Source organism: Leopardus geoffroyi, chromosome C3 (assembly GCF_018350155.1).
Source record: "Leopardus geoffroyi isolate Oge1 chromosome C3, O.geoffroyi_Oge1_pat1.0, whole genome shotgun sequence".
Lineage (NCBI taxonomy): Eukaryota > Metazoa > Chordata > Mammalia > Carnivora > Felidae > Leopardus > Leopardus geoffroyi.
The window spans coordinates 74,888,374-74,906,347 of NC_059338.1; the positions used below are offsets into that span (position 1 = coordinate 74,888,374).

The 17,974-nt window shown below is 52.8% G+C and overlaps 1 protein-coding gene across 3 annotated transcripts in view; it reads left to right on the forward strand.

Moving 5' to 3' along the window:
- The first annotated feature begins 6,034 nt into the window (after window positions 1-6,034).
- COL22A1 (collagen type XXII alpha 1 chain) overlaps window positions 6,035-17,974 on the forward strand; it is a 261,626-nt gene continuing 249,686 nt past the window's right edge. The window contains exon 1 of one of the 3 annotated variants that reach the window (XM_045453570.1): window positions 6,035-6,703. The gene's annotated coding sequence lies outside the window, so the exon portion shown is untranslated. Of the gene's footprint in view, window positions 6,704-6,750; window positions 6,966-16,692; window positions 17,017-17,974 lie in introns of those variants that run through there. The other 2 variants (XM_045453572.1, XM_045453571.1) reach the window with 2 other exon arrangements.

The window sequence follows — 17,974 nt, forward strand, 5'->3', positions numbered from 1 at the left end:
CGAACCCATGAACCGTGAGATCGTGACCTGGGCTGAAGTCGGACGCTTAACCCACTGAGCCACCCAGGCGCCCCAAGGGGCTGATATTCTGATAGGAAGGCCTCCCTCTGAGACTATGTACAGAGTCCCCCTTCTCTGCCCCCCACCCCACCCCCACCAGGGGAAACAAAACCAGGCCCTTCCAAGTCTTTCCTTGTCCGGGCAGCCTGAGGTCTGGGCTGGTCCGGGATGTGCAACCCCCCACCCCAGCCTAGTCTCACGCTGTAAATATTTGTAGGGGCCTTTCCCACCCTCAGCAAAGGTGGGTGAGTGCAAAGCCAGGCCGGGCATGTGTGCACAGGCAGTTTGTCAACATAACTGATACTGCTGAGCAGAGGCCCAGTACAAAGGGTGCTTGCCGAGCAGATGGGGGAAGATGTGCAATCCCTATAATATAGAGAGGCATGTAATTTAGGGACGTGGATTTGTTTTTCTTGAACAACAGGGACAGATAATGCTGCCCTATGTAGTTGGGACCGTCTTTGGAAAGCACAGACACTCATTATTTCTCTGTCCTGCGTTTCTAGCTCTCGTTGCAGAGGCATCCATCACAGGATGGCAACACTGGGAGCCATCCATCCTCGCTGGCCTCCTGGGCCCCGTTTCCTCATCCTCCAGGCCTCCCACGTGTGGACACAGATTGCCCCTCGGGTAGCAGCGAGAACTCCCTGGCAGCGGGGCGGCGAGCGAGACTTAAACCTCTCCATGCTCCCATTTTCTCATCTTTACAAGATGAGAGGATAACATCATCTTCGGTGCAGTCACGCATTCATTCATATCAGGCATATTTAAGGAGCACGCGTCACATGTCCTCTGAGCAATGACAGAGACGGCTTTCACCTCGGTCCGACCACCTATGAAAGCACAGAGCAGATCGTAGATGCTTCGTACCTGTGACTCCCTTACTCTGCCCCCTTCCCTAAAACAGACATTTATAAATCAGCCTCGCATATGCAAAGCCCCTGTGGCTTTTGCTCTGCACGGGATAAAAGTCCATATTTCTTTCTGAGGCTCTAAACAACTAAGATATCCAAGAAAAATGTATCTATCAAAATTTAAATTATCCTTTGACCACGTGGGCCGCTTCTAGCAGCCCTCCCATAAATAAACGCAGGTAAGCACAGAGTGAGACACGCATACGAGGATGTTTATTGCAGCCTGTCGTAACGGAAAAAAGAGGTGGACATAACCATCTATCAGGTGAGGAACTTTGAAAGAAGTGGGAGTCCTTCCGCACAGCCAGCTTAGGGACGCACGTCCTCACATGCTGTCTGCCGTGTGATGGGCATCGAATATTGGAGGAACAGGAGTGCCAACAGGGAATGGAAGGTGGCCATGAGTAGAATAAGGTAGGTCTGAAGGACCCGACCTTGACAAGTGCCCAAGATGTAGGGTTGGGTGAAAAAGAAGGAAGCCACAGCCTGGGTTGTGTAAGAAGTCTGTTCTCATTTTAGAGAGTAGGCTGTGTCTGTGTCTGTGCCGACAAAATATCTCAAATGAGTAAGAAATATTCGGAAAGCTACAAAAGAAATCTCTTCAATCAAGATTTTTGCAGAGAGAAATGGGGAGCCCCACTTTCCTGATCTGTTTTATGTTTCCCATTTACCAGCATAGCACGGGCATCTCCCCGTGGTGATGAAGACAACCCTGTATCACCATTTGGGTAACTTCCCAATCCTTTGTTTCACCGATCCCCTCGGGCTGGACATTTTGACTACGGCCAATTTTTTACGTTTATAAATAATGCTGATTTGAACACTCTTGGGAAAATATCTTTGCTGGTAAATAACACATCTTGGGAGTATAATTGCTGTCGTTTTTATCGATGTTACTTCTGGCTGTCTTTGATCACTGCTCGCCATTTACTTGATTTCAAAATCAGCGAAGGGCTCAGCCTTTTACTCGTCCTGAGACAGAACAAACTGACCTCTGAGGCTCACTTTCTTCACCTGAAAAATGAAAGTCTATCCCTTGAGGTGCTGCTAATGAAGGAGATGATGTCTGAGGGGAAACTCTGAGGTCACAAGCAGCCACTCACCCTGGGTGCCCAGGAGTCTTAGGAGGGGCGTTGCTGATGTTGACGTAAGGATTCGCAAGCAGGGACGCCCAGGGCACGGGGTTTGCACACACGGCAAGAAACTAGCCCAGGAGTTGATGAAGTGGATTGGGCAGGGTCACACCGTCAGCTAGTGACACAGTCTCTTGAATCATTCTGCAGGGAACAGGGCACAAGATCCAGCACGAGGAGATTCTGCGTTGCCAGGAAACCACAGTTTGATGTCTCAACAGACAATTGCAACTAATTTTCAGAAATTAGAGAATCTTAGTACTAATAGGAAACTTCTCAAGTCATTTTGAGGACAGGGATATAGAAGGAAAAGCAAGTTTGGGGAAGAAGACGGACTGGGTTTGAAGTCAGGTGAACAATGGTGGCAATTCCTTAACGCCTCCAAGCCTCTGGTTGTGGGCTGGCGAAACAGGAACCTAACTACCTCTGCCAGGTGAACCACCCCTCAGGAATACGGGGTGTGAGTGCCTAGCACACAGGTACTTACCCAAAGGCCGTTGCTATTGATATTATAACTGTTATTGCTGTTACAATTTTTATTATTACTTTGCTCTCTCTCTTGGAGAAGCTGGGGAGTCTCTGGAGGAGACATTGAGTCAGAGACCACGTTGGCCGTGTAACAGCTCTCCCCTGCCTGGGCCAGGCACTGTCCTAGGATCTGGGGGCGAAGCAATGACAGAATTCCCTGCCTTCTTGGATTTCGTTTCTGGCTGGGGAGACAAAGAGCAAACACAAATATAAGATACGCTGTCAGAGAGCACGAGGGGCTTTGAGGAACCACAAAACCCAAGAGGGAACAGAGAGAGATGTGGGGCTGGCTTAGATTTTTAGAAGTGTTATCTTGCTGTGGTAACAGTGACCCCAAGATCTGCCCTCTTAATAAATTTTTAAGTGTATGCTGCCATGTTAACTATGAGCACATTGATCTGGGCTAGGCTCTCCCCAGTTCACCCCAGTTCAGGCCCTGTAACAACGGGTGACACGTTTGACCTTGGTTTTCACAGCACATAAAATAAAATAAACATGCTTATTTCCTTCAGGGTGTTAACCTTAAACATAAAACAGTTATTACACCAGCAAAAGCGGATTTATTCAGGAATAACAGAGAATTGCAACTCAGGACATGCAAACTATGGAAAAACCATAGGCAAGCCCAACACACACAGGATGGGGAGCATGATTTTGCAGAGCAGGAGGGAGCTGGGAGAGCTGATGTGAAGCAAAGTCCCCTGGAGAAAGGCAAGAGTTCAGGGTGATAAGGTTTCTTACCCACGGAGTCACAGGGTACTGTGGTGGTACACAGGGGTGGGCCCTCTCTTGTAGGAGAGTCAACGTGTATCTTTCCCTGCGAGGGCCTGTAATTGATGATTCTTCCCTCCTTGTGTCTTTTTCTGTCCGCATCAGTAATTGACATTTGGGGACTAGGGCTCCCCCTCCCCTGCTCGCCCTTTAGGCCCCAGGCTGCCAGTGAGCTCTGCCTTTGCTAATTTCCCCAAGCACCCACATCCTGTTGCAGCTAGTTTGCACCCCCAATGTCTGACTCTAGTATGCTTTCTCAACAAATGTGGAACTAAATTGAAAAGTTCGATCTTGTAGTCCTCTGTGTCTGGAATCTTGAGTTCCAGTCCCTTCTCCCTCTCCGTCGGAGACTTCTTTTCACCTGTGGTTACAAGCGGGGGCTGAAGTTCCAACTGGCACCTCCAGACTAGCCTAGGACTCCCTCCCTCCGCAACAGTGGTCTGCCAGCCCACCACCTCCCAGGGGCTGTACAAAGCCCCACACTGGCCGCGCTCCTGCCCCTCTGGAGCACTTCAGGAACTCCTGGTCCTCAGCTCAAGTCCACACGCCTCTGCAGACCTCCCCAGCCCCCACCAACCATCTGACCCTTGGCCATTAGCCACCCCTCCCCCCAAACTCTAATTCCAGGGCCTCCTCCTTCCTTCACACAGGGGCCCAGGGGGAGGTTTCTCCCATTGTTTAGTCTCTGCCTCCTCAGTAGGGAATCTAGAGTTTGCTCGCTCCTCCGCTCATTCTCTGACTCACCTATCTACCTTGCGTCCTTCACAGCGCTCAGGATAACTCAGTAATGCAATGTGGCGAGCCACTACCCAATGCCCCGGCTTTCTGTCCCCTCCCCGTCCAAGGTGCGCAGAGGCAACCCCCATGGGGTTAGAGACTGTTAGAGACCATGGGAACAGGCCCCGAGTGTAAAACGCTGTGCACCTGGGACTCCTTCTGTTGGGTAATTGTTAAACTACTTGTCTACACAGCAGAACCAGGAGGCTGCCAACATATGACCCCACAGATACAGAGGACCGGGCCTCAAAAACTACCAATCAATGAGCTACCTGAGTTGCCTGCCAATATAGACCAATCAGGACCAGGTCTTTTCCAACCAATCAGGAGGAGGCGCTTCCCCCCCTCCCTCATTAGCATAGTGGGCGGGTGTGGGAACCTGAGATGCGCAGGATCCCCCCTGCTCTGGTCTGGGAGGCCCCCCTGAGTGCTGTCTCTTGGTGCTCTGTCTCCCTGTAGCTTGAGCTATAGCCCTGGTAAAAGCCTTACCTGTGCCTTTCACTTTGGGGTCCGGCCTGGTTTCTACTACCTGTAACAAATCCACCCAGCACCTGGACGGTCGGTCAGGGCACACACTGGGCATGTCACAGCTGAGAAGTGAGTGTGCCATCATGCTCTTCTCCGCCTTACCTGTGCCTCTGATAAGCAGGGCACCTGTCTCAGCCCGTCAGCAACCGCATCAGGGTCTGGTTTCACCAGCATGCCTCCTCTGCTCCATTTAGCCTGCACCTGACACTCTGCTGGGCACCAAGCAGCGCTCAGTAACCAGGTGCGGAGTGAACTGTTACGGGCAGCTGGAAAATAACACAGGAGAAGAAGGATGGGGCTGGATTGTTGAGAATTCCCTGGGTGGTCACAAATGAGCCCCATACTGCCTGTTTATTAAATACTACCAAGCAAGCAGCCAAATAAAGATGCCCCGGAGTTTAGGAGTCTGACTGGGTGGGGGGAGGATGGAAGAGGTCATCCAGATTAAACCATGCTTTCATCTAGTTCAATTTACTCCTGCCTGGGCCATTTTTAGGAACAGAGGTCAGAAAGAAAATGTAAAAGAACCCCCTGGGCCAGCACCTGTTCAGAGGCTGGGAAGCGCATGAAAAGGAACCGGAAGTATTCTGTGGACCAAGGAGAGGCTGTGAAACAACCAGAAGTGTTTATTTGCAACCCCAGAGACAAAAAGTCTACAAAGTGTGCTCCTGGGAAGAGGGCAGGCTTTTAAGGGCCAACCCCACAAGGGCGGAGTGAAACTATGTGATACAAGATTGGCTCGTTAGCTAACCAGTGTTAACATTATTTCTATTCCAGTACAAAGTAGAAGAAAGCCTTCTGGAAGGTGGTGGAGGTGCAACGGACAAAAGTCAAGAGTTCATGGTGTTCCAAAAATTGAAACAGGAGAGGCGCCTAGGTCCTGCTTCAATATCCTTCTGACGCCTTGCAGTGACTCTTAGCAATGCTGACTGTGTTGATCAAGTCTTCCCTTCTCCTCAGACCTACCTGGCTCCCGCCCCCCTCTTCCGGGGAGATCCTGGCAGGCGACAGAGGTTCTCTCGGCCTTCCAGGTCCTCATGTAATAATAAGGACATGGATTCCCCCCCACCCCCAGGACATAGAGCGGGCCAGGAAACAGGGCCACCTGTAGGAAGAGGCAGGTGGGTGCTGGGACAGGTGTGGGGCTCTCCTGGCAGGACAAAGGGCAAAGCCAGACCCTCCGCCCCGCCCCTCTGCCCCTCTAAACTTTCCAAAGTGGCCTCAGCTGCTGCTTAGTGGGGAGGGGAGGGGGGCTATTTCAGACCCGGCTGTAGGCTGGAAAAGGGACCGAAATATCCGGTGGAGTCTATAACTGGACAGGGAGTTGTCAGCCCCTGTCCCGGGCTTCCTAGGGCGGCCTCCTCGCCGCCTGGAAGCCGAGCTGCCCAGGCCCCTTCCCGCAGGGCGCACCCTCCCGCGGGCTTGGCTCCCGCCCCCCAGGGCACAGACCTCGGTCCTCCCGGCCGCCGCCGCCCCTCCCGCCGGCCCTCCTCCCGAGCCCGCCCACCGCCCGCTCCTCCCTCCGCGCTGCGAGCTGGGGGCTCCCACCGCCGGCCACTTTGCCCCTGGGGGGACCGAGCAGCTTTGTTCTTGGGCAGCAGCTGGGCTGGCTGCCGCCGCTGCACTTCTCCCGGAGGACCTGTGTCCCCTCTCCTTATGTGTGTGTTTTTCCAGCACTTTCTGTTTTATTTTCCAAGTTCCAAGCCTTACCTTTTTGCTTTATTTCTTTAGTTATTGGTCTTAAAACTAGCTCTTTCTAGGCACCCGTGCCCCCAGACTTATTACAAGCCTTATCTCAAGACTGAGATTGCTAGATTTTTTTTTTTTTTTTTTTGGTGGGGGCAAGAGTGAGAGGGGTCGCTGGCCTGTGACCCCTCCACCCCCCAGGAGGGGGCCGCCTGGGGCTGGCTCCTTCCAGGACACTGCTTCCGGTGAATTCCTGCCCTGGACTGGAACCCTAGCTGGCATCGTTTTCAGCTTCTGCCCTGGCAGGTAAGTCCCGTGTTCTCTTCCCTGGAGGCTGCCGGAGGTCACGGGGCTCCAGACTTACTCGGTCTCCCCCTGGTGATGATGGAATAGCAGTGGGTGCCTGGAGCTGGGGAGAGTGCCCTCTCCGAACTGAGCTGTTTCCTCCTGGAGCTTGAATGTTAAGCCGTTTGGGGGTCACCTCAGTCCTGAGCTGCCGGGTCTGTGCTTTGCGGACTTCAGGGTAAAATGAAGCCAAGTCAGTGAGAACCTACCCGTCTGATTTGAGGTGAGCAGCTCCAGGAGGCAGGAGCCCGGAGGTGCCTGCAGTGTGTCAGATGCAGAGACTCATTTCCAAGCTGCTGCTTTTATAAAGTTGTGGAGATAGCTCAGCCTCTTCCAACTTTCCAGTAAGAAATTTGGAGTAAAGAAATCAAGGAGGGGGGCGGGGGGAAGGAAAGGAAAATTGAAACAGCAGGGAAAGGAGAGGAGCTTACCTTCCGTTTTGTATTACTTTCAGGGAACTCTGCCTTTTGGTGGAAATTTGGATCTCTCTCCTATCTGAGCAGTTTATTATCTCTCTGTTCGCGGTCTCGAACCCAGGGGCGCCGTTTTTGTCCTTTGTCCTGTGTGTCATCCAACGCAGCAGGCCAGAGTTTCCTGTCCCAGGTTGTGAAGGGTAACTTGAGTTAGTGGTGTAATTGTAGCACGTGCCCCACTTCTCCCTATTCCCGGAGACTCTGAGACGGCAGGGGCCACGCTGACTAGGGTATCCCCCGCCCCAGAGAAGGTGCCGCCCCCTCGGCCAGTCCTGGGGGTCTGCTGGATCCCTCTCCCCAGCACTTCGTTCTGCTCCTGGCCACCTTCCAGCACCTGCCCCACACCTGCGACCCTGAGCAGGGCCATTCCAGCCCCAGATCCGTCTCGTTGATGGTTTATGCCCAGCAAAACCCCAGACAGCCAGGCACCTGCCTGTGAGCCCCGGCTTTGGGGAGAACCTTGGGACCCCTTCTAGTTTACTTAGTTCACTGCACTGTCGCAAGAAAGTTCTAAATTCCCCAGGGCTTCTGCGTAGTCAGAGGCAGGCTGAGAGGGGCGCGCTGCCCGGCTGTGCAGCTGGTGCAGGTGAGGCCAAGCTGCGCGGCTGCCCTTCCCTTCCACTCACAACCCTGTTGCTTTACGCGGCTTCCTGAGCTGGGGACTGTCCACACGAGCCTCAGTTTCCTCATCTTGCACATGGAGGCGATAGAAGGGGTGCGAAGGACCGTTCTGGGAGAGCTGGGCACGAGGTAGGCATGCTGCCCATCTCAGCGGCCTCTGCTTGTCAGCCCTGGGGAGGCAGCACCAATGCCCCGTCCTAGAATTCCTTGTCATTCTGCTACTCAGGGTCTGACTGTGACTTTGGGCAGTCGTCACCTTGTTGTTGGGCCTCTCATGCAAGGCCAGAGACTGGAAGAGATGAAGAGTTTCTTTCTGGGGACACAGGAGTGACTCTAGGGCATCCGGGGGGGCCTTTACAGTTTTCAGAACAGGGGCACCTGGGGGGCTCAGTCGGTGAAGCGTCCGACTTCGGCTCAGGCCATGATCTCGCGGCTCGTGAGTTCGAGCCCCATCTTGGGCTCTATGCTGTCATCACAGAGCCCGTCTTGGATCCTCTGTCCCCCTGTCTCTCTCTCCGCCCCTCCCCTGCTTGTGCGCTCGCTCTCTCTCAAAAATCTTCCGGATTTCATCACATGTCTAGAAGAGCCTTTCCACATCTTCAAAATGGTTAAGTAAGCAGCTCACAGGCTGATCCAGCCACAGAGTTGTGAACTTGATTTTAATTTAAACTTGATTGAATTGCTTGCCAGGAAGTTGTTCGGCAGATTTTACGTGCAAATCTTAATCTTTGTCTTTTCTTGAAAAACAAGAAGACGGGACTTGTCCCTTGCATACAGTCAGAGCAGCTGTCCCCTTTAGCCAGGTGGATGCCCTCTGCTTGTCCACGACTGTCTGTGTGACCAGCAGGGTCTCGTCGGACACTGGAGTTTTCCGGCTCTGGACTGCATGAGCCGGGTTCTCTCTCCCTCCCTGATTCCATTCTAGGAGGGTTGTTGATCAGTGGAAGTGGTTTCAGAGGGGGAGAAACCAGGATTCCTGGGAACAGAAGCCACGGCTCGTGTGGAAGGGCGATTGCCACCGTAAGAAAGGTCATCCAGTGCGGGGTGGCCACGGTGGCCTGCAGGAATGTCCTGTACAAGACATAGTTGATCTTCTCTCTTGGTCCTAGTGAGGGAAGTTTGCTGCACGCTGGATTCCAGCCCAGGAGGGAGAGCTGTGCAGAGACAGAGGGAGCCATTCGGCGGGGGTGGGGGGTCCCCCAGTACTGCAGGTGTTTAAACAAAGGTTGGATGGCCATTTCACATGGCTGGTGGAGGGTTGGGCTGGACCTTGAACGCTTGGGCCTGGTGTATATTCAGTCTTTTCCCAGCCTGAGATCTTACACTTCCTGAGTGTTTCCTCTCCTCAAAATTCTGCTAGTCCTCTCCTGCCTCCTCTCTCCCTTCAGTCCTGCTGCTGCTGCTGCTGCTGCTGAAGGCAGCTTGTGTGGTCACTGAGGGCCGGAACCATGAACTCTGTGTGTCATTCATGTCTCGGTTTTATAAACAGAGAAAGAAAGGACCTGTGATTGACTTACCTGAGGCCAGGTGGAGAGAAGACGAGGCATCAGGACTCAGAGCCACTTCTGGGGCATCAGAGCCCCTTGTCACTTCTACAAAGACCTGTTTCCACATGCTGGGAAAATGTCCCCTCAAAAGGGCCCATCCTTACTGATGCAGGCCCACAGGAGGAGCCAGAAAATGAGCCCAAGGTGATTTTTTAGGGTGGGAAAGGTCCCTGGGAATTTGTAGCCAATCCACTACCGAGGAATTGAATACATGCCAGGTTGCCTGACACAAATAACTAGAAGACTGAGGAAGGACAAGATCTGGTGAGAAGGGGGGAATTGGGATCCCCGCCCCCATTTTACCGATGAGGAAACAGAGTCCAGGAAAACAGGAGTGACTTCCCTGCTTTGTATTTCGAGAAGTAGGTCTCAAACACAGGTCTCCTGGGGTCCCAGCACACAGAGGGGTTGACCCTTTGGTCTTCCTGCCCAGGGTTTGGCATTGTGCACCTGTGGGTGTGCACATGTGTGTGTGTACATGCATGCAGGTGTGGGACAGGGTTGGTACCATTTTGTATTGCTTCTTGAAATTCCTTCAAGTGGATGAGCTAACCATCCCCCCTTGCTACGGCCGTGGGCATCTTTGTGCACGTGGCTTCCTCCACGTGGCCAGGACATGCTCAGATCATTCCCAAGGACTAGGGTTTCTGGGCCAAAGCATGTGGGTGTTTCAGTGTTTTCAGGAGATATCAGGACTGAGCATTCGCGAGAGGCTGAATACCAAGTAATGTCACCGCACAGAATAAAGGAGGTGTTGGTAGAGACCCAGGGGACGTGTGGAGGGTGGGCCTTCCAGCGTGTGCTCGCGAAGACGCCGGGATCATTCTGTGACAAAGCCACCTGACGGCCGATCATCCTACTGCCCACTACGGAGGCCGAGTGCCGCAGCCAGTAAACTCCTGGTCCCTGGAAGCTTGTTCCTTCTAGTTAACTCTGGCTGTGTTCTGGTGGATGTGAGAGTATCATTTAAGTTTTTTTCAGTTTGGTTCATAGTAAAATACGGGGGGAAAAAAGGGATTTACACCATCTTTTGGCTGGAACTAACTCAAGGGAGAAGTCTCTGCTCTAACTACATACTGGCTTATCCTGGACGCGGGAACTGGCCTTGACCACCTGCTTCGCCAAGTTGCTGGGGGGCAGTCTGCTCCTGAGTCCAAAAAAACGAGAAAGAGCCAAGTGGCCTAAACAGCAAAACAAAGTGTCACTTAAAAATAAAACAACTGTTATCTTGTTTGTGTTTATGGATTCAGAGCGACTGCACAGGGCTTTGCCAGATAATCACCCCTTCTAAGGGCGCTCTCATCTGAACACTGTGCACTGAGCATCAGAGCCACCCCGCCCGACCTCCTTATCTGCTGACTGCATCCCACATCTCTGGCCACCTTCCCTTGGCCCCCCTCCCTGGAGAGCGGAATCGCTGCTGCCCACGGCAGCCTGAAACGCATCGTGGAGTATCTGGTTAAAAAGTCTTCCTTTTATTGAAATGGAAGCTCTCCCTACCACTTCCGTCTGTCAGTCCCTACTGTGTGTTTTTGGAGCTACTTGGCATAACTTAGATCCCATTTCCCGTGACATTTTTTTTGAGCTGTGTAAAAACAAAACCAAAGTGCCCCCTGAGCCTATCTGAGATTGAGTGCCAGTTGGCCCCAGGCTGAGGGCTTGGCATTCTGACTTCCATCATTTACTCCTGTGAATTGGCTGTGCTCTTACCCCTTGCACAGATGGACAAACTGAGGCTTAGGACTGTCTCACAGTAAGCTGCAGTAGAATTGGGATTCAAACCCACATCTTGGCACACAGCTCATGCCCTTAACCAAAATTCCAGACTGAGTGTCTAAGGTAAATGTATGGAATTCATCCAAAGAGGCAGATATACCATTTGGAAGCTCTTTTTACTTAAAAAAAAAAAAAAAAAAAAAAGAAAAAGTTTTCTCGTTAGGATGGTTTCAGTTATAAAAGTAATAAAAGCATATTGTTACAAGTGAGGCAATATTGGCAAACCCCTGCACCCCGCCTTAACCAATAGTAACATTGTGGCAAATATCCTTTTATAACATTATATCCAAACATATACATGAATCAAGACCCAGTGTTTGAACAATTCAGGATCAGTAACAATGAATTCTAAAACGTGTTTCTGTAGCACAATGTCTGGCTCATAGGAAGTACTCCATTAATAATTGAAAGGTTGAATTGTATTTTGTTTTGCTTGGTCTAATGCTTGCTGGGAGCCCACGGGGCAGTGGTGCAGGGGTTCCATTTGCTTTCAGCGAAAGTGATGGACAGAATGAGGCCCTGGGTGGATTGCTTCCAGGTCTCTGGAGAAACACCTAATGGCAAGCCAACTTTTTTCCTTTGCTCCCAAGCTGCTGTGAGCAAGTAACCTTGGGCTCTCCGTGCGTGTTGGATTCTTTGGTCCACCCTGACCGCAGCAGCCCAGCTCCTCGTCGTCCCCCGCTATAGTCCACGATGGGCTTGTCTGTTTCTATCGCCAGGCAAGGAGTTCCTTGAGATCATGGGTTCCGCTTTATTTTTCGATGAACTACCAGTGTCTACACAATGCTGGGCATAGTAGGAGCTCAACAAAATCTTTGTGGAACAGAGTAATTTCAAAATGGTGTTGGGGCGCCTGGGTGGTGCAGTCGGTTAAGCGTCCGACTTCAGCCAGGTCACGATCTTGCGGTCCGTGAGTTCGAGCCCCGCGTCAGGCTCTGGGCTGATGGCTCAGAGCCTGGAGCCTGTTTCTGATTCTGTGTCTCCCTCTCTCTCTGCCCCTCCCCCGTTCATGCTCTGTCTCTCTCTGTCCCAAAAATAAATAAACGTTGAAAAAAAAAATTAAAAAAAAAATGGTGTTAATCAAGTGCGTGGCGTGTGGTAGGTATTGGATCAATCACAATTTAATTTAAGTCACAGTTTGCTGAGTGAATGAAATATCAGAGTTGGGAAAGTCAGAGGGATACTTCCGCCGTCTGGCACGGTGCCTTACACAGGTGTGCCCAACAGCTGGGGCTCAGGGCGAGCTCTGTCCGACGACCAGGCAGGTCTGGCAGCTGTGCATTGTTGAGGCCCGCACTGAGCCCAGGGACCGGCCTGTGTTGGTGGGAGTAGGTCTGGCTCATGTGTGAATTTGGCCCTCCTATTTGCTATCTGCGTGGTTTGCAGCACCATTTAGAACATCTCTGTGCAGGAGCCCAGAGAGCATAATGAGTGTCAGCCCAGGGCCCAGGGATCTATAGTGGGTGAGCAGGGCTGACGTCCTTAGCTGCTGGTAGGTCAACTTCCTACCTTTACAAGGTCATAGTGACCCCAGGACTCCCGTCCAGCCACTAGCTTGTTCTTAGACCAAGGAAGAAAGTGCCGGAACCCCTTGATCACCTCCTCCCTAAAGTGATTCGGCGGCTGTGTACCGCGAATGTAAATATAGATGTCTGGAATTCCTTGTGTCTTAGCTTGGCCAGTTCACACTAGCTCTTCCCACAGGGGTCCGCCCAGTTGCTGTTCGTCCTGCTCCAAATGCTAGGCGTGCTTAGGGGCTGAAGGGCGAATACAACACGGCCCTGATGCCAGGCTGCTCAGTGTGCTAAGGGTGACGGTTTGGGGTGCTCTGTGCTGGGAAGGAGAGAAGAACACTTCCCCCAACAATCGACTGTTTAGCACGCACCAAATACTCCTACAACGCACACACTGGCACTGAGGGTTTATGTACCCCCAGCCCCGCCCCGGGGAGCTTCAGCAAGCCTGGAGCTATTCAGCGATCACTTTATGTACGAGGAGACACCCAGAGAGGTTCCATGACCAGCCCAAGGACAAGGGACCAGATAAGAGCAGAAGCCTCTGCTGCGGGCTACTCTATGCTACTCCTCACTACTCCTCACTACTCCTCTCTCTGGTCTCCTTTGTGTCAGAGTGTGACTTACCAGGGCCGGGGTTTGATGTAAGGCTCCCAGGATGGGTAACAGCGACGCTGAGTCTTAGGGAAAGAGGAGAATTCGCCACACTCTTTCTCACTGATGTGTTCCTCCTTCGGGCCGTGCCCTACGTGCACGGTCCCAGAGGCAGAAACTCTGCCTTGTGGGTCTCCATGTTGGGGACTCTGGCGGGGCCTTGGGGTGGGCAGGGGATACAGTGCTTGTGGCACGAGTGAGCCTTCGTGCTGGTGACCGGTGGGGGCGGTGCGGAGACACATGACTGCGTGGATGGGGGGCACGTGGGCAGCTTCGATGAAACAATGAATGAGGAGGCCAAAACACAGAGGGGAAAAGGGGTGAGTGAGTGGGTGAGTCCTCATTGCCAAGTTTCCATCAGCCATGGCTGATTGGTCTTCCAGGTGGGAAGGAAAGAGGGCGGGTTTGCGGTGGCCCTTGGCTCCAACACAGCTTCTCCAGAGGCTTCTCTTCCGTCCGTCCTGCTGCAGGCTCCCATCAGCGAACGCTCCGATGATGTGTCCACAGCCCGGCTTTGCCAGGCACAGCCAAGCACAGGGGCAGGGAAGGCAGCTCCTCCCACAGGTCCCTGGAAGGAGAGGCATTCTGGGGCTTCCGCTCAGCCCTATCCTGGGGTCTCAGCGCCGTGATGCCAAAGCCACGGGGCTCCTTTAGGAACCGAGCTGGAGATCCCAGTACCGTGTCAGCTCGGAGACCTCTGGCGTGTTGGGGTGTTTGTGAATCAGTTCGCTGGAAAGAGAAGCGACCCTGCAGATTCCTGGGGCCACCCCGTGCATCCCTGGCCTTCCTCCCATGCTCGTGCCTGCAGAATGACAGCGACTGGTGGGGGTCTGTGGCAGTACCTTGGGCAAAGGGAAACACTCTTAGCGAGTAGGCAAAGGGGAACTCCTGTGTGAATCCACAGGCTTGCTCTCTTCTCGGGGAGTAGAAGGCTCAGGATTATTTAAAAAAATTTTAAAAACATGAAAGAGATCTGCCCATTACTAATGAGGTGAAGTACAGAGTTAAATGTAGTTTACACACTCGATCTGTGGATTGGTTTGTTTCTGTTGCATTGATACATGGAGGGCCTGCCGTGTGCTTGTCAGCATTCCAGGCAGGGAGGAAGAGAGACCAGAGACATGATCCCTAAGTCTGAGGAGCCCGGTGGAAAGCACAGACCAATAAGCAGGTCGACTTTATTTTATTTTATTTAAAGATTTTTTTTTTTTTAATTTTTTTTTCAACGTTTATTTATTTTTGGGACAGAGAGACAGAGCATGAACGGGGGAGGGGCAGAGAGAGAGGGAGACACAGAATCGGAAACAGGCTCCAGGCTCTGAGCCATCAGCCCACAGCCCGACGCGGGGCTCGAACTCACGGACCGCGAGATCGTGACCTGGCTGAAGCCGGACGCTTAACCGACTGCGCCACCCAGGCGCCCCTAAAGATTTTTTTTATAGGTGGTCACTGTATCCAGTGTGGGGCTTAAACTCACAACCCTGAGATTGAGTCCCATGCTCTACTGACTGAGCCAGCCAGGTGGCCTCTAAGTAGGTCACTTTTAAAAAAATTGTTATTTATCTTGGGAAGGGGGGAGTGGCAGAAGGAGAGAGAGAGAGAGAGAGAGAGAGAATCCCGAGTAGGCTCCGTACTCAGTGCAGAGCCTGATGCGAGGCTCATTCTCATGATGATGAGATCATAAACTGAGCCGATACCAAGAGTCAGATGCTCAACTGACTGAGCCACCCAGGTGCCCCTAGTAGGTCAATTTTAATACCACTTGTGGGGTGCTAAAATTTAGGGGTTTGTGGGAGCCTAGAAAAGATAGTGACACACTTCCTGCCTGGGAAATCAGGGAAGGCTTCCTGGAGGAGGAAGCGTATAAGCTGGGCTTTGAAGCATGAGTAGGAGTCTGCCTGGCAAGGAAAAGACATCATCTGAGGCAATGTCAGAGAGTTAGGAAAAGAAAATTCTGGGGTGTGCAAGGAAGAGAGAGAAGTCTTTGAGGTTGGAGGGTAAGCTTCATGAGGTTGGGTATGGGGACCGTGAACCTGGAAAAGGAGGTTGGAACCAAATTGAAAAGGGCCATGAAGAGAAGACTTTGTGCTGGGAAATGATAGGAACAGACCTGTCTCATCCGATGATACCTGTGCTGAGGATGAGCACACCCTCTGCAAACTCAAGAGTATAACACGGGAATTTATAGTCTGGTCCAGGTGTAAGGGTCTCCTTCTCAGAAGAGACACTGTCCTTGGAGCTTGGGGGGACTGTGTGCCCTCGGGCAGAGTGGGGACCAGAGATGACAGGGTCTCCACAGGTGGGGGCTCCCAACAGCCCTCTTGCTGGAGCCCACCTGGGGGAGACCGTGCCCCCCTGATCCCCACTTGGCAGCCGCCCTTTCCCTCAGCTTCCCCATCCAGAGATGGCTAACACCTCTCAGACCCCTCCTGTTCTAGCACCTTGACCTTAGAGGTGTGCAGGGTACCTTGCAGAGTCACGAGCACCCGTTACTGGGACGTCTACACCTGCCTGTGTGCGGAAGAGGGCAGCAGAGTGGGGGGCTGGAGCAGACATTGGGGTGGACCCCTCTCAGACCGAGGTCTCGAGCCAGATGCTGTGGTTCTGCAGAGACAACCACTGGCATGGAGTAAATGCTGGAAAGGGTTCTCTGATGAGGATAACTTCCTTTAGTGGAGTGCTCGCAGCTTTTGTTGTTGTTGTTGTTGTTGTTGTTTTGGTTTTGGTGTTTGTTCTTATGGCCACCATTTTCATTTTAGGGTGCTGAGCTGGGGACTCGAATGGCTCCGCTCAGCTGGGGGGTGAGGTTGCAGGCGGGCTGGGAGACAGGAGCTCAGAGCACGTGGCTAGGGAGTGGTGCACGCCGGGGCAGAGCACAGTTGCTCTGGCCCCACGGTCCACAGCTCTCCCAGGCACCCAACTGTCTCCCATCCCCAGGGCTTCACGACTGTCCCCTAGGAAGAGGGGAGCCTGCTGGGGACGCCACCTCCAGAATCAGTGTGGGTGCCTTGCACTATTTATACCCCTTGCTTCATCAGACCAGACGCTGCTCAAAATAAGTTAAACAGAAATATCTTTCTGTGTCCTCAGGACCCTGTAATCCGAGACTGTGCCTTGTGAAATGACCCGAGACGGTGTATTCAGAGGGGAAAAAAGGAAACAAAAGAAACTTAAAAATGGGGAACAGTTCAGTACAGAGGACGTGGAAGACGTAAAAACAGGGTTGCGACAGCTCTAAGATGCTGGAATGAACTAATGGAGTGTGAAAGAGCATCTCCTCCGGCTGAAGGGAGGGCGGTCCCCTGTCTGTGCTGTCCTGTTGGCCCAGAAGGGACACTGGGTGAGGGATCTGGAGGGACTTTGGAAGTCAGCCCCGGAGGGGAGGCGGAACTGGGTAATTCTCGGAAAGCGGTCTAAACTGGGTTGAGAATCAGAGCTGAAAGGAGGAGAAGAAGGGGCAAGATGCGGAGTGAGGACGACGGTTAAGGAACCGGGGAGGCTGCGTGTGGGAGGCTGACTGGGTTTCGGGCAAGCGGGGGCCGCACCTGCTGGCCTGGTTAAGCACACGCACCTGCTCTGTGCTTTGCGAGGGAAGGAGCCTCGGCGTGGATGGGCTGGAGTTTGAGAAGTGAGGTGGGGAAGTGTTGGCTTCAGACATCACAGCTGTGGTGACTCTGGACAACACTGGGGTCGGTGGCCAGGTGACGGGTGTCGTCTCCTTCCCCTTGATGTATGGCTTCGTTCTCCATCAGGATCCCCCAGGGTCATGGCAAATGGCCTCCAGCATCTCTATACTTAGCGCTTGCCTTAGAAACGTACCCCTCTCCGGACACGCCAGCAGAGCTCCCAGAGATGGCCCCGCTTGATTACATGCTTGACCCCTGTCGCATTCCAGCACCCGGGGTGCCGATGGGAAGCCTATGCTGGTCTGGTTTGCTGCCGACACCTCTGGCCGGGCACGTGGGGTCCCCCCACGTGAACCACATCAACGGAGGGTAGGAGGGCACTTTCTGCAAAAGCAAGACGTAGATTCTGCTGCCAGAGGAAGGGAGTCTAGGAGGGAAAGCAGTGGTGGGACCAGGCAGGGGACAATCCCTGGGGTGCAGGGGCTCAGGGGACAGACGGGAGTGGTCCCAGGGTACCCGATTATATGGCCCTTCTCTCCCAGCTCCCCTAAAACTTTATTTTCTTAAAGTTTATTTACTTTTATTGGGGCCAGGGGGTGAGGGGAGACAGAGGGAGAGAGAACAAGTGGGGGAGGGGCAGAGAGAAGGAGAAAGCGAGAGAATCCCAAGCAGGCTCCACACTGTCAGCACAGAGCCCGATGCAGGGCTCAAAGCTACGAATCGTGAGATCATGACCTGGGCCAAAATCATGAGTCAGACACTTAACCGACTAAGCCACTCAGGCACCCGTCCCCTAAAATCCTTTAGGTTCAGCATCTTTGTGGAACTGAAAATACGATTCAAAGTCGATGAGCATTTCCCTGTGTGTAATTTTAAGCACAAAACTCAAAGCACTGGGCTTCAGGGTCCCCCGTCTGCCCTGGACCGACCTTCCCGCTTACCTCTTGGTTTCCTTCCAGAGGCAGCTGGTAACCCCTGGATTGGGTGGCCCAGAATGGGAATCCAGCCTCTGCCATTAATA